Source organism: Corvus cornix, chromosome 2 (genome assembly GCF_000738735.6).
Source record: "Corvus cornix cornix isolate S_Up_H32 chromosome 2, ASM73873v5, whole genome shotgun sequence".
Lineage (NCBI taxonomy): Eukaryota > Metazoa > Chordata > Aves > Passeriformes > Corvidae > Corvus > Corvus cornix.
The window spans coordinates 62,279,712-62,293,938 of NC_046333.1; positions in this window are offsets into that span (position 1 = coordinate 62,279,712).

Consider the following 14,227-nt stretch of genomic DNA (forward strand, 5'->3'; position numbering starts at 1 on the left):
GATTGTTGTGCTGGTGGCTTTTGATCTGGTAGTTACTCTTTTTTTATTGCATGTTTTTATATTAGACACTTAGCTTTTGTTTGTAATTAGACATTGTGATTATAGTATCCTTTTATATTACACTAGAGTTTTCTTTTAATGCAGAAATCAAATAAAAAAACCACTTAAAATACAGAAAAAGAAATTGCAACAGTAATGCTTGGGTCCGAAGGAGCAAAGGATCAGGAAAAACCAAGTTGTAGTTACTGCTTTTGGCTTCAGCAACACAGTTCATATTTTTTATTATCCTCCAAATTAGGTTTATTCATTTATTACAATTCAGTGAATGAATTAAATATAAAACCAATCCAGATTTTTAAAGACAGACATGTGTTGTAGCTAAACGCAACTTTTTTGTTGTTGTTCAAATGCTGGAAAACATTTTTCTTCTCAGTGCAAATGTTTTCTGAGGAAAGGGTTATGTGGGGTGAGGAGAGAACACTCAGGGCGGAAGAATAAGTAGTAGAGTATTTAATAGCACAGAGCAGGGCCGTGCTGTTCCTCTGTGGCAACATCCACACAGTGATCAGCAGCCTAACACCTTCCCTTTATCTAAGGAACAACATGTTTATTCCGCGGGGCCCCATCTGGGAGTTTGTTTCAGAACAGTGTTACCTTCCCCATGATAAGAATCTTTTCTTATGAAATTATTTTGGAAAAAGGCCATCTACTAGGGAAAAGAATAATAATAATAATAATAATAAAAATGAATCCATGATTCAGATTATAAAACTTTGATTACTGCTCTCTTAGGAGGATGGATGAGGAAGCAACGGTCCAAGGAGCTGTCCCTGGAACATTTTAGAACAAGCTGTTGGGATTGACTGTAATGTCATGCAGAGGCTTGTTGTGTGAGGTATGCCACTCACTTGGCTCCCAGGGAATGAATCAGGTCTCCTTCACCAACCTTGGCTCCACGTGGTTCCTGAATGGGGTGTGAGTAGTGGGGAGGGAGATTCCTTCCTGATGCAAACACAATCGGCGCTTAGTGGCATCTAGTGGGTGGGATGATAGAGTGAGATAGAACTGCCCTGAGGAGGCAAGTCGTCAGCTGTTTGCTGTATCCAAGATGGTTCAAACTAAAATGGCTTTACAGTAGTTCAGTAGCTAGTACATCAGTGCCTCAACAGAAGCAATAGTGAAGAGATGACATCTTATCAGTCAGATACTAGTCTCACCTTCTACAAAGTCCCTGATCCCATTCAGCATAGAATTCTAAGTAATAGAAGATTTCAGCCCAAGAAACACTAAAAGTTGCATGAACTCTCATTTTTACATGATTTTGAAAACTGGTTTGATTCTCCCAGTTGCTTAAACAAGTATAAATCAGAAATAACTTCTGGAGTGATTGTGTTCCAGAGGAAGGTTTGCAAATGAAATAAATCCTCTACTTTGTTGGAGACCTGGGTGGAGGAGGACAACCATCCTCGTAAGTGCTGTGTTTGAAAGTGCACAGAAGATAAGATACACCAGCTGTGTTAAAACAAGCTATTTTCATCTCACACATACACCCTGCAATTCTACTTTTTAATTTCTAGGCAATCACACTGCTGGAATCTTTTCCAGCCATTGAGTAAAATATATGTTTGTCTTGCAATTATGTAAATAAGGTAAGTGGTTAAGATTTAGATCTAGAATAGTAATGTTAACATCATTGTCCCTTCAATAAACAGCAAGCAAGCTTTGGATGTAATGTTGGTTTTGCTCTATATGTGCCATGCCGCAGAAAACCACAGGCAGACACAGAGATGATGTGGTATCCTTATTGTATTTAAAACAATATTTAGCGGTGTAGCTCCTATTGCCTTTGCATGTGTTTGAAGGAAAACCCTGCTTCATCAATGGGAATGTGTCAGAATTTTGTAATGAAGCATGCTGTGTAATATATTTAAACACAGTCCAAATTAATTAAAGTGTAGTGGATGTGAAAGATACATGCTCAATGTGACATTTCAAATAGGGAGAAAATATGATAATGAGCTATTTCCATGTGTTGCCATCCTTCTGGTTAAATAATACTTCTGTTTTCAATGAAGCCACTGAGCAATAACATTCATTTTTGGAGTTCCACAGCGGTTAGAACTGATTGTATACAGGCTGTAATCATTATCCTAATTCTGCCCAGGAAACCCTCTCTCCCCACCATGGAGAAATTTGGAATAAAAAGTCTCGTTCCAGGAAAAAGAATTTCCAAATAATCCTGGGCACCAGATCAAAATATGAGCTCCAAATCCGCTCCTTTTTCTTAATAAGAATCAGCACTTTGAAAAATGCTGCTCCGTAAGGAAATAATTGCATTAGTCAGCCTCTTGGCACTGGCGTGGGCTGGAGCCTTCTCTTAAAATGAGGCCCAGCCTCGCCCTGCAGTGCATCCAAATCCCCCAAAGATGCAAATAGCCTCAAGACCCTTGGCTTTGTTCTTACAGGCAGAAAACTAAAACATGGGACAAAAGGACAGAAAGTGACCTGGAAACATAGCCCATCTAATGGTGAGGCAGCCTTGGGTAAGACAGGCATCCTTTTGTGTGCTGAAGAGTAGAAACCAAAATAGGAACTGGAAATAAGAGGTTATTGTTTCCATGCTATCCTTTACTAGTGGAGGATCTGATCACACAGATGCAGGGCCCTTACCTAACTGCATAGCCCAAAGAACTGGTGATATGTGATTATGTATTTGCCTCTTGATAGGATTATAGTGCTTATGATCAGGACAACTCCAATGCTCAGGCCCTGACAAGCACTAGCAAGATTGCTTAGATTGCTCTATGCTGGATAGTCCAGAGAGTAAGCCTATCTGCCTTTCACTTGAGGGATTTTTAGAATCACACCAAAATACTCCTTTTTACTAAGGCTCTGGTTGTCTGATTTTTAATGGTGAAAAGGCTGCACATCATTGGTGAAGGATGAAAGACAAGCAGGATGCATTACTGGCTATCAAAAGTGCAATGCTGGAGCCTTGATCTACAGGAACAGAACCAAGCCTTGCCTGGCACTGAGACATTATACCCTCCAAGAAACCATCTAAACTGACCAACACCCTGAAATTTACTGGGAGGTAGGTGTTGAAGTGTTTTTCACGTGCCTGTATTGTCCTTACATTGTTTGAACTTGTCCATTTGAGTCCTCCACATCACCACTACCAGAACTATTTCCTTCCCAGCTGCTCTTCAAATAGACCAGTTGTAAGCAATGTAGTGGAGCCTGTAGTGTAAACTATTACAATTAGTGTGGAACAGAATGGACAACTCATTCCTTTGTTCAAAGACTACCAAGAAACAGATCTCTTTCCTGAAATGCAGGAAGAGTAATTTATTTCCAAGATAGTTGCATGCAAAAATTTGCATGTTAGCTCTGACGAGTTCTATTAAATACCTGGGAACTGAGTCCCTCAGTGAGGTTGATGAACAGGGCAGGCAGGCAGTGCCCACCCCCTGATCCTGCTGCTAATTGCTTTGTTGGCAGTGCATTTCAGGTCCTCCCTCTTTGGACTAATATTGTACCAATTGTTTTCTCCTATTCAGCTAAAGAACCAGAAGCAAATTTTCCTTTGTTGGCTGCTATTGACCTAGTGGGAAAACACTATGCAGATGTAGCTTTCAGTCATCATTTGAATATGGCAGAGGAGGAAGATACTTTAACCTGTTCGTGTTAAGACTAAATACAGGAATGTGCATGTGTCAGCAGGGAAAGCATGTGACCTCACTATGCCAAATCAGAGCCTGCCAGAGCCCTCACCACCCAGTATAGTCATGGATGGGGTCAGACTTTATGTGCTCAATCAAGACCATGTGCTCTGTGCTTTAAATACTAGACTGTGCTGGGGTTTTCTGCATTAGATTTAGCTCTTCTGCTGCTGGAGCATTCTAGTATTGTGGTCTCAGGTGCTACAAGGTGCCTGAATAAAGAGACACCAACCTGCCTTGAAGATGGCTGCTTCAGAAAGAAACACAATGGACAAAGTTCAGACCAAAAGGATCTAAGCCGGCCTTGCTGCTGTGGTGTGCACCTGTCTGCCTGGCAGCCTGGCAGTGCCCAGCAATCACCCCGAGGGGTAGGAGTGCTGCTGGAAAAGGGACTGTCATGGGATGTCTTGTCATGAAGAAGGCAGGGTTAACCTCAGGTAAAATACACATGCCGCGTGTTTGGGACAAGTGTGGGATAATGAGCCAATCATAAACCTAATGTCTTCTGTCACCAGAGAAAGAGTAACTCAGGAAGAATTTCTAAATTGGCAGAGGCATTACAGATGTCAGTGTGAGATGTTTATGGCATTAAGGGTGTGAGAGTTTAGTACTGGTCTGAAATTTTCCACCAAGGTGTTTTTTCTTAAGGGAAGATTATGCAGTAGTTTTCAAAGGGATAGAATTTTGTGTGAGAGAGACTCTCACCCTCATATTCAGAGTGTGCTAAGTGTGATAATGGCATGTATGTACCTGTCCTTCCCAGTCTTCTCTTGCTTCCCAGTACCTGAGCCATAAATCTGAGATTTAAGTGCTGCATGCCCCTTTGCCTGTTGCAGATCAGACACTGATAATTCACTACAGCATTTTCTGTATGTTTGGCCTTGTGAACAGGAGCTGCACTGTCTCAGGCTGAATGACAGCTGGCCCCCTCTGGCTTTGATAGTTCAGAGATGTCTGTTTTTTACCAAATGGAAAATATGAAAAAAACTTGTCATGGAGTACTTGGAAAACTAGACTTGCTTCTGATCAATGCAGCTATCCCTGGCAGAGGGATGGTGGGAGTTGATTGAACAGCAAGAAGAGAAAATAGTGGGTTGCAAGACAAACCCAAGAAAGCTGTTTGATGCAGCAAAGGAGAGAGAGAACTGGTGGAATGATGCATGGAGGGAGTAGCGTGCAAGAGTAGAAATAACATATCAGGTAGCAATGTTACTTTGAGGAAGAACAGAAGTGCCAGCTCCACAGATCGACAACTCAGACTATCTAAAGAAACTTGCCCTGGGAGAGGTTTAGACAGAAGCAACCCAGTTCTCTTGCATTATGCTTCCAGAGTGGGCAAGAATGGCACTGAACTGAATAAGGCCCGTGGGAGCACAGAAGGCAACTGTTGATAGAAACCTGTGTGAGAGAGACGAGGACCCGGGCAGAGCTGCTGGGTTCAGAAAAGGGAGGATTGAAGGGTGCAAGGACAGCTGTTAATTTGGAACATTCTGAACGTGGGGTAGGATCTAGAGACTGTGGGAAGGGCACAAAATGGGTGAGACTGTAAGGAACTAAATCTAGCTGGGAGGGGAATGGGAATAAATAGCACAGGACCTCTGGTTAGTAAGGGAGTGAGAGGACATGATATCTAAAGAACAGGCAGAAAAGAGACAGAAGGAGGGGGATTGCCTTTCTAATTACGGGTATCTGTAACTTTCCTGAGATATAATGGGCAGAGGATGACTAACAAATGGCTGAGTCACTGAAACCATGTGACTGAGATTCTAAATTCATCTGCTAAGGGGCTTGAATATTCACACAAAGCTTAGAAATTTTCCTCTAATACTGTTCTGGTGCAGGTGATCCTAAACCTCCTATACCAAAAAAAACTTTCCAGCTGCTATTTGGAAATATCTATCTCAGTAAATTGGTCAATATTCATGTTGGCAGGCAAGTATATTACCTTATTCCTCCACTGCTGGTGGAGAAAGCCACTTTTGGCCAACTAAAAAATGGTCCATTTTTATCCATAGAACCTTCTACAGGGAGCTTTAAATGGAAGGTTGTTTGAGCCTTCACCATAGCAATTTGGTAAATGATGTTGCTTAGAGTCAGAACAGTGTTCTGCCAGCCTTTGTAAGACAATTTATTACCACTAACTGTCTGCTACTTGTAGGATTTTCAGATACTTGATGTTTCATGAAATAAGGAGAATGTGTGTCCTCTGTTTCAAGGTGCTGACTACTGGAAGTCTTTATTTCATGCAACGTTAATGTTGGCAAAAATTGGTAGAACCATCAAAAGAAGTTGTTTATCCCTTCCACTCACCTTCCTCCTCCCATGTGACTTAGATTCAGGAACTGATGTAGGTTAAAATTATCCGTTGTCCTGGCCATCATCTGATTAATCAGGTACAATCATAGTTTCCTGAACTATTTCAGATAATATGTTTAGAGGAAAGATATAAATGTGAAATTCACCCCCCCACACGCACACACTGCTAAAGAATGGGATAATTTATTTTCTTGATAGCAATTACTGAAGAAATAGAGTCTGATGGAAACCAGGATTAATGTCCTTCCCCAGCTGAGCTGGAGTTTCTATGCACAGTTAGGGAGATTTGGATGGCAGTGAGCTTTTGTGAGTACTGTTAGATTAATGAAGTTTCCCTTCTTTTGACTTAGCAATCTCTAGTTTACTTGAGATGAGTGAGTTGACTCACTTTTCCCTTACCTTTTTTGCCATAACGGGCAATAAAACAAGCAAGCTGGCTACTGAGGGCAAATCTAGAGCACGCAGGCTTTTAGCCTCAGGTCTAGGACATTAGTCACATGCAAATTGGTGATGATAAATCAGTGCCACCTGGCTCACTAAGCTGCCTAGGAAATCACCAAATGAAAACATGATTTTTAAAAGTACACAATTAATCCCTCTCACCATAAGGAAACCGTCCCAACTTCCATGTCTAGCAGCATTTTTCAGAGCAGGAGCTAGACTTTTCCACAAGGTTCCCCTGGAAGTTCCAAGGGGTTACCTGACTCCTAATCCCTCATTAGTGTTCTTGCATCCCTTTTTCCTAATAACCAGAGAGTCCCAGCATCTGATGCTTTTATGAAACAGAGAGGAGGTGGTTCTGATTCTGTTTCTTTGTAAAAAGTTATACTGTCTCAATTCCTTGGATGGTACACAGTGCTCTGAGCTTCTGCCTGCACAGTAACTGGTTTTAAACATTTCTGTTTAATCAAGAGTGAAGTAAATGTCAGAGATTCAATGTTCTAGATCAGCAGTTTCCAGCACTGATACATCTTAATCAAGCAATTAGGTGCCTTTTTTTTGTTATTGTTTGGTGTTTTCCAAGCTGGAGAAGGGAACAGATTTGCTGCTTTGCTCTGATGACTGCTAGCAGCAGTGTTTGTTGTTAACAGAGACATGTACACCTAACCACCAGTTGGCAGGTGTTAACACTTTGTTACTCGCTATTCCCACATGCTGAGGATTGTGGGAAAGCTGTCAAGCTCTCTGTCTTGTGTAACACTCAGCTTTTACAATAACAACAACAACATCAACAAGCTCTGAACAAATTCAGAAGCTCTGTAGGAATGCAGTGATGCAGCACTAGCAAGGGAAACAATAGGATGGATTCTCCTGGCTTTGATGGGAGCTAATATGAGGCTTTGTGGAAAGTTTGAGATGTTTCCTTATCTTAGCTTGCAAGCAGGTAGATGGAAACTGAGTGCTCTTTTTTTTCTCCTTTCTTTTTTAATTGGTGATATTGTCTGATGTTTAGAAGAAACCAAGAATGCATTGCGTGTGCCCCAACATTTCTAGTCTGCCTCTGACATTTGTACTTGCCCATATTCAGGAAAGAAAGCTATGAATACAGCATACAAACAGAGAAAATAGCACAGAAAAGGATAGGAATGGTTTTGGGGTTTTTTTGTTTTTTTTTTTTTTGGGGGGGGGGTGGGAGGGTGGTGACTGGTAAGCAAGAAATGAGAATTTTTATTAGAATAGTACAACCCTTCTGGCAAGCTCAAATGTGCCCAGAAGAAAATGCCCTCTGTGAACTTTAAGCATTATTAAAATCTTCTTTTTCTCTTTTGCTTGCTGTCATTCAGGTGCTCAAACATACCCTGACTTTGCAGCCACAAGGTCATGGTTTTTAGTTGAGTAATCCAAAGAATTGATTTATTACTGAAGAAGTGAGGTTTGATAGATTTTTGATTTACATGAAGACAGAAAAGGAGTGGGAGGTGCAAGGCAGCTGCAGATTGGAGTACAAAGCAGAAACTCAAAAGAGCAAATGGGCCAAACCGTGCAATGGATTAGGTGAGCAATCACTTTATATGGATGATTTTAATAGTGCTGTGCTGCATAATTGCACCCCTTCCTCCCAAACAGCATAGTACTGATTGTTTCTTGAACCTGCAGAATGATGCTCTGAGTGAGGAGAGATTTCAAGCATTTGCTTTTTGATGAGAGTACTTCAGATGAAGGGAGCATGATCAAAGGAGGGATCATGGCTTTTCTGGCATGTAGGCTACGGCTGGGCTGCCTTTTGAGCACAGTTCCAAGTTTGGGGTCATCCTCCAGTTCATCTTGCATCCAAACTGAGCACTAGCTTTGGATCAGCTTTATGACATGGTAGGAAAGAAACTTATCCTTGCACTGTGGATGGGCTGGGTTCAGGATAGGGCATTTCTTGAGATACACTCACGATGACTTGAATCCGCCAATGCCTGGCAAACACGAGGAAATATTCCCTGGCAGGTGGGTTGGCCAAGTTCTTTCCCGGGAAGGTTCCTGCTGCACAGCAAGGACGCTCCATGAGATACAGAGGAGGTTGAGCAGCAGGATCTTAACAATACAATTGCACAGTCATATTTTAGTGGCCTGCCCCCAGGTTTGTGTTACACAAGGCAGCGTTGACACGCCTTGAAGACTGTGACTTTCAAGTTAATTTTAATTCTGGAATACAGGTTTGAGGTTAGTCAAAATTTAGGGGCTTAATGAAGTGGGTTGTGCAAGACAGCTGCAGAAATGAATGGATGAAATCCCCCATGTTTTGCATTGGGTGGGATTCCAGTGGTCTCTCCTGACTTCACAGATCCCTGAATCACTTGCAATAAGCACTTTTTTTTAATGGACTTCACATTACTTTCTTGACATGAAAATCATCCCTGTACCTGTGCACTGCTTTAAAAAGCCTTCCTGCTTGCAGAGCCACCTCCTGCAAGCTGGTTCAGAAAGATTTGCCTGCCAGACTTGGGGGTCAGAGGGAGGTACTGGCATGCATACATCTGCATGTTGTATTTCCTAACTTCAAATTTCTCTTAAAAATTTATTTGCTCTTGCTTGGCCACAGGAAGCCAGTCAGGGGAGTCACTAACATTGGCAAGATCAATATGTAGATGAAATATTAATAAACATATGTTTTGTGTGGGCATGGTCCTGAATTTGTTCCTGCACATATTAAAGGATACTTTTGTCTTTCAAAAACCCTAGAGAGAAAAATCTTCTCACTTAGGGAAGCCATGGGGAAAGTGAGAGGAGAGAAGACTGATCATTTAATGAATGGGACTCATAAGGTAGGTTTGACTTCCACCATGCACCCTCTGTTGATTAATTAGTTTGTGCACAGCTTGTGTTTTTTTTAAGTGGGGACATGCACGGTGATTTGTAGACTTTTCAGGGTTTGTTCTTGAGGTGCTCAGGTGAAAAATAGATGATTTAGTGCAATAAAATTGTAGATTTGATTTCAGGGTATGGCTATAGGCTGACAAAAGACCAAGTTAACAGGCATTAAGAAAGTCCTTTCTTGAGATTGCAATTCTGTCCTTCCACCTGAAGGGCAGGCATAGCTGTGAGCACAGTCCCATCCACTGGCAAGGGGAAAAATGAGTCATCCCATTTACATGATGGCCAATAGCATTTCACTCTGTTGTGCAACAGGTTGGAAAAGGTGCTTGCAATCCCCTCCGTGTTCCTCCGTTGTGGGGTGAGATCTCCCTGAAACAAGGCAGTGGTTTTGCAGAGATCATATGATCTCCTCTGCAGTTGCTATTTTCTGCCTGTACTGTGGGGGTGCCTGGAGGGCTTGGATATAACTGGTTTGGGCTATAGGCATACCCACGAGTCAGTTCCTCCTTAAGGATTAGAACTGTTGTGCTGATCCTGCAGACACGAGACCTATCGCTTAAGCTACTTGATTATATGAATTATCTGAAGGACTACAGCTGAGCTTCGTGGCTTCTCAGCACCTTAGCTGCCCTAGTTTGAGCAAAGTCATCAGCATTTTGCAGGGGGATTCATATTTAATTTGGATTTTTTGATCTCCATAAGCATAACAAGGAAGAAAAGGTTTCCTGAACTTCTGGCAGAACTCCTGCCTCTTTTTTTTTTTTTTTTTTTCCCCTTCTTTAGCAACTTCATTTGTTTCTCTTTTTCCTTCTTCTTTTTCCCACCCCACCCAGCCTTAAAGAGTGCCGGGAAATTCTGTACTTACCCAGCTGTACTGTCTGAGGAAAGCCAAAGGTTTTTTTTTCCATGCATCAAAATTATAATAGTTTGAAATTACTTATTAACTCTCTGAGTTTCCCAGAGAGAAGACATCATATACTTAACTGATATGCCCCTTGTACTTAGACAAAAGGCCAAAGGTTAGGGCAAGTGGATACACGTGACAACTTTATCCAAGTCCTTGAGGATTTCCCATTCACTAGGTCACAGTTTCATTCTTTTTTTTTCAAGTGAAAACAATTAACATGGCTCAAGTAAAATGGGTTAATTTATTTTCATTGCAACTCTCTTCCTGGTGCAAACTCTGCAGTCTGTGGACAAAGAAGATATAGTTGTTACTCAGATGGCTGTCTTGCCTCAAAACATGCAGTGATTACCTCAAATAGCTCACCTCAAACTGGGTCATTGCTTGAAAATGCGTATTATGAAATAGTTTTAGAACAAGTTGATTTATATGTTAGCAAATGGATCAAATAAACATTTCCTTGTGTCTAACCACTGCTGCTGTGTTGATGACAAAAATGTGTTATGGATGTTTCTGTGTCACTTCATAGCAGTGTGACTTTTTTCTTGCTACTATTACATGAAGTTCCAAAACACTGCCTTTCTGTGGGTTAGTACTCCTTTGCTCCACTAGCAAGGGAAAAATGTTTGTTTGAACTGGCAGGAAGCACTGTTATTTAATTTACTGTGCTTTTTGGTGGGCACATTATATGCTGTGGGCTATGGCAAGTGATTATTCCCTATATAATCCTGCAGCGTTCACAAGCGTTTGCACCCACATCAGGATGGGGAAACCTTTATCAATAAAAACTGTGACCTAGAACTAAGTATTACTGCGTCTGGAGCTTCCAAAATGTCTGGGGAATGCTCAAGCAACAAAAAATGGTGCACCAAAATAGAATTCTGCATGAGAAAGCCTCCAGGCTGCAATAATATTTCCTCAGCCACCCTCACTGTTGGGCCCTTCCTGGCAGAGCTGGACCACATCCACAGGTCATGTTGACTTTGTCTGGATTGATGGTGTTTCAGCAGCTGTCCCCTGCTGCTTTCAGGAAGCTAGGTTTGGAGCCATTAGGTGAAACAGCCCTGTAAGATTAAGAACAAGTGCCAGTGCCTGGCATGAGCAGCGGTATGATTTTATGTCTGAAAGAGCAGCATCCAGGAACATGCATTGTGCCCATGCCCATGTCTGGGTGTGCCAAAGAACTCCACAGGAAGAAATGTGGATTTTGGGGGCAAATCTGGGGCAAATAGGTCTCCAGTTGCCTTGCTCTTCTGACCCCATAGAGACTTCCAGCTGATGTGGTGCGTAACTCCCAAGTCATTGTCTAGCCATTGCCTTATGACTGTAGGGGTTCCTTGCTGGGATGAGATCTGTGCCCACCCTTGAGGCTCTAGTGGCAAAAAAGCTGTCCTCCCTAATGCATTGCTTGCTGTGTTGTGTAGGTTTCAGGAAAGTATCAGAAAAGAAATGGAAAAGGGGTCTGAATTTCCCCAGAACAGGCAAATTAATAGAACCTGCCGAGCCTACAACCATGCATAAGAAATCTCTCCTTTTCTCCTGGGTTTGTTTATATCTCACCTGCACTTCACTGCCAGACTGGTGGGACTTAGAGCTGGGAAATAGTTTTTCAAGTAGCAAATGTGAGCTGTAGAACTTGGAGAGTCAAGGAATGGTCTTCTCTCATCAAAAGGTCACTCCTCGAGTACAGATGTTTCACACACCTTTGGTTTGATACTAATTAATAATGTGGGTTTTTGAATAGTTGGATCCTAAGTGGCAAATACTTGGATCCAGGTGGTAACTGGTACAGATAGCAGAAAGTGAAAAACAACTGTGCTGCCTTTTTTTTCCTTGGGAACTTAAAAATTCCAATCTTGCTGCATTAAACTAAGTCATGCAGAAATGCTCCAGCTGTTCTTTGCACTGTGGAAGCCAAATTCAGCATTTTGATGGGTTTTTTCCTTTGTTTTTGAGAGACCAGTTGTGAAACTATTTGATGTCTTAGGTAACTAAATCATACCTGTACTCTCCTTCCAGTTATTTGGGTTTTCCTAGTCATTTAATTTAAGGTGGACTCCTGACAGGTCATTGTGTAAAATACCAAGTTCCCCAGGAAGTAAACTGGTCAGCCTTCTTTGGAAACTGGGATGTCCAGTAGCACTGGCAGACTTCTAGTCTTTTAGACTTCCTCTTCTTCTTTTTCACTGAATACTCTGATGGCAGCTGAACTCACAAGAATTTTGGTGAAAAGCAGCAGAACACACCAACAAATAATTCCTGTGGTATGCGTTCTGTTTGTAATAAGAGTTTTATTTGGTACAAAGTGTGGTGAACCCTTCTCAGCTTCCTGCATTTGCAGGAGGAGGCAACTCTTATTTTAATACTCCTAAGGAAGAATCCATTGAAGTATTTTTTTATTATTTTGTAAATTAGATGTGTCCTATTTTTCCTAGCAATTTTCAGTGTGAGAGTACTCTGAAATGTAGATCATAGTCATTATGGTGTTTTAACAAAGGCTTATGTCTCTGCTTAACAGTGAGTTTCCTGCCCCTCACTTCCCTCTCAGTGCATACAGAAACAGCAACACTGAGTTTGGGAACACTTACTCCATAGTATTGATGCCTAGAGCAATGCTTATGCTGTGGTTTCTGGATGCATGATCAGGAGAACAGTACATGCTGTATGCAGCAGCTTTACCTGAGCAGCTCCAAGGATTGACCTGGACACTGGGTAACCTCATGCTTACATGCCACATGGGTCAGTCCCCTATCCCTCAAGTAGGCATGGACTTTCAGTGCTCAGTTCCTGCTGGTTTAATGGAGAAGAAAATTATCTGTGTCCATTATTAAATTATGTAGAGTCCTTTCCACAGGGCTTGTAATTTCAAAGTCATTCCTCTTGTTTCAGTGAAGCTATTTGAGGATTTCCAGGGTTACTAATAATTTAAATCTAAGCCTTTTTAACTTAAAAGTTAGTCAGCTCTCATAAGGCTCGGGCCAGGTGACTGGTGAAGGTCACAGCAAAGTGACAAGTGCAGCATTATCTAGCCTGTTATCAGTGACTGCACCAGGCACAGTTCAGTACCTGACCATATGACAGCACAGTAGCCGGTTTTGATCTTCATTTTCTCGCTTTAATTGGGTGGCCTTTCTCATGTCTCTCCCTGCCTTTAGTCTTATTAACTCGTGAGCGTGGAATGGACTGGCTGAGATATCAAAAGACTGGGTACTTAAGATGAACAAAACCATACAGCAGTTTATAGTAATTCAAAGAATATGGAAGCATTTGCTCTTTCTGATACCACCTGCATTGCGTGCCAAAGATTGTAATGGGAACAAAAATCTTACAATGTTCAGGAGGGGGAAAAAGCCTTTTTGTGGAAAAAAATTAAAGAAAAGGGCAACAGAAGTTATCTTGGGATGTGAGTGAAACGGAAACATTGCTCATGAACTGAGTGAATGAGGTGGATCTAATTACTGTGTAACAAAACAAAGGAAGATGGCTTAGCAGCCGTTTAAATTGCAGGTAATTAGCCCTACTGCAGTGCTATGGATTTGACTGTTGTAGGTAAATGTGGAAGACGTCAGTCCAGTCCTTTTTATGGGATTTGCCAGGATCACAGAGATACTCATAGACAAATTCATCATATACTATTATCTCCAAATATGTGTTAATAATATTCTTAATCTTCACTGTATTTTCTCTTGGGCCTATATGCTGCATGAATATTTCTTGGCATGCCTACAGATCTCTAATTGTTTGTATATTTGGCTTGCCTTAGGCCTACTTTAAATGAAGGTATGCAGGAATCTTTGCTATGTATGGGATTATTTAAGTACCATTACTGTATCTGTGTGGTATCGTTTATCATGCGTCATACCATTCCAAAAAAAACGAAAACAAAAATAACCAAAGAAAATGCAGAAGAGGAATCCTGTTGAGTTTTTGATCAACATGATATAGTGAGGAATCCAGTCAGTGATATTCAAAGGTGTTA